This window comes from Propithecus coquereli, unplaced genomic scaffold (assembly GCF_000956105.1).
Source record: "Propithecus coquereli isolate 6110/MARCELLA unplaced genomic scaffold, Pcoq_1.0 Scaffold298, whole genome shotgun sequence".
Classification (NCBI taxonomy): Eukaryota; Metazoa; Chordata; class Mammalia; order Primates; family Indriidae; genus Propithecus; species Propithecus coquereli.
This window is the reverse complement of record NW_012148596.1, coordinates 1,772,711-1,775,559: the sequence shown is the minus strand read 5'-3', so window position 1 is coordinate 1,775,559 and position 2,849 is coordinate 1,772,711.

Here is a 2,849-nt window from a genome sequence, read left to right as displayed (position 1 = left end):
TCTCACCTGTCATTGCTAGAGCTCACTGCCCGTCTCACCTGGCACCACAGGGACCTGCACCCATCTCACCTGTCGCTGCTGGAACTCGCTGCCTTTCTGCCACACTCAGCAAAACAACTGGAGCTGGGTGGCCTGTTTCCTGTAGCAGTGCAAGAGGACACATCCCTGTGCTTGTAGCTTCTGGGGATTTCTCACTCTTTATAATTCCCGACCCACAACCCCACAACCCCACAGCCGTCCCCTCCATTCCCTACTTGCTATTGTTCAGATTTAGATGCCAATTTCTCTAGAGGAGAACAAGCTTAGGAGCTTTGTTATTCAGTTCATCCAGGTGTTTTAACATTTTCTTTTTGGAAAAAGATCCCTTTGGTTTGTTTGTTTTAAAACCTCATTTTCTTCCTTTTCTTGGGTCTCCTTAAACGCCAGAAAATGAAGACACAAGGACAGACACGCATGCTAATTTTTGAGGTTTAGTTCCAGGATTATCATTTCGTCTGGGGTTTTCAACAATCTTGCAAGACAGATATTTTAATCTCCATTTTATAGTTGAAGGAGCAGAAGAATTCTAGGCTACTGCAAGTGAAATTTGCAACAGGTAGCAGAGACATAAAGGTTGAAAACACCCTGACCCTTTCCATTCTCTCAAATCAACAGAAGCAACAATAGCAATAATGATACAATGGCTTTTTACAAACCTAAATTTGAAATTTGCCAAAATAATCTGATTTCTTAATAACAATCTTATACATTTGCCTTCTACATGACTGTAGCACACATATATATGTTTACCCTCATTCCAACTCTCCGAGATAGAATTAGAAGGTGTAATTGTTTGCTACCTGTGGCTAAGGAAGCAGGCTCAGAGGAATTCCATGCCAAATACAAGGTCACAAGTGTGGCAGCAGAGCTTGACCTTAAGCCAGAACTTCCGGCTTTATCACAAAGGCTCAACAGAGTAGGAGGGAGGAGAGAGAGAGTGTGCCGTGTTCTGGTCGTGGAGAGGTGGAGGGTACAGTGATCCTATGAACCACTGGCTGTGGGGTCACAGAGAGCCTGGGAGGTAGTTCTGTTCTAGCTCAACCCTGATGCTGAGCTAGTCCCTGGGGTAATCTTTACAAACTCTACAGGTCAGCCTGCTTGTTGTTGGTCTGGAGTAACTGGCAAAGCATGGGCAGGATGGAGAGAGGGAGAAGGCCTGGTAGTTTCCATTTTTGTCCCAGACTTTTGATGTTGAGGATGAGCCTGGATGTTGGAATAAGGAGACCTGAGCCCAGTTTTGGCACTTCAACTAACTACCTGTGTCACCTTGGGCAGGTGACCTCCCCAAGCCTGTTTTCACACCTGTAAAAAGTGAATAAAAGTCCTCACAACTCAGAGACTGGGTATTTTGAATGAAGTGAGGGCAAGTCTGCTCTTTTCTCTGGGCCTTAATTTCCCTAATTTCCACCCCTCCCCCCAGAATGATAAAGCAGATTAGATGATTTCACCCAAGTACTGTGCCAGGTGTTTTATATACATCAATTCATGTCACTCTCTCAACAAATTAGTCAGCTATGTATTATTATCCCCAATTTACAAATGAGGAGATTGAATTTCAGAGAAGTTAAGAGATCTGAGCAAACCAGCATGGCCAGGAGAGAGCGAGGATTACAACCCAGGACTAGGCACCCACTCTCTCATCAGTCCCACACTTGCAATTGGTAGATCCTCTTCTCTTAGCTGCACCGAGGAGTAGTGAAGGCGTAAAACTGAATGGGAGGAGAGACTGTTAATGATTAAGGGGTTAGGAAAGAAAAAGAAGAGAGGTCTGGAGAATGCTATTTTGTCTCCATTGACAGGACAGTCGGGGCAGGCTGTGGAGGATGGCGGTGCCCTGTGGAAGACGTGGTGACACTCGCCACCTCCCCATATGCTCCTCCGGTCGTTCTGCCACCTGCTTAGGTCTCACGTCATCTCTGCTCCTATGAGTCAGTTGTGTGCTCCTCTCGAGTGTTCTCGTAGCACCTTGTCCTTATGTTTGTCACAGCATTGAGCACACTCCTTAAAAATGATCCTTTTATTCCCCTTGTCTTCCCCTCAGCCTCATATGCAGAGACTGGATTTCATTCACAGTCACGCAGCCGGTGCATAAAGCAGTGCCGAGAGCAGTTGTTTCCTGGAATAAATGGACGAATGTGGCAATTGCGCACGTGTTTGCTGCACACCCTCAGGATCTCACGGCTCCCCCCATACCTACAGAACCTATGCAGTACGGGTCCAGCAGATCAAGGTGTCTCAGAATGTCAGGACCCTAAAAGCTGTGGGAAACACACGAGTTCCTATTACCCAATGACTCATGTCTACCTCAAGTTTCATTTTGAATTTGCAGATTCAAAGCAGAAAACATACTTCTTGGGTAATTCAAATCTCAACTAGACCTCAACTGCATGTAGTTGCATCATTTCCCCCAACTCTTAGCTCTTTTTCAACCCTGCTGTTTACGGTGGCATTTCACGAAAGTAGGGTGGCTGCATAATAATACATCCAGCCCCCTACTTCCCCGGAGCCTCCGATATGGAAATCATATGAGTTACTAATTCCTTTCTCCTTTTTCGAGATTCTCTTGAATCTATTTTCAAATATTATGGGGCTCTGATCCACAGGGACCCATTCTGTACTACAGTAGCTTTTAAGGGATTTACTCTGGAAAGACCCATGTAAATAAACAATAGAAGCTGATTTTCTAATGTTTCTTTCCTTTTCTTTTTTCCAAGCAATTTTCAGTTATAGATTTTCTGCTAAGCATTTCCAGTATAAAAATGACTGCCCTTCATTCATTCAACAAACATCTCTTGAGTGTCAAACATGCA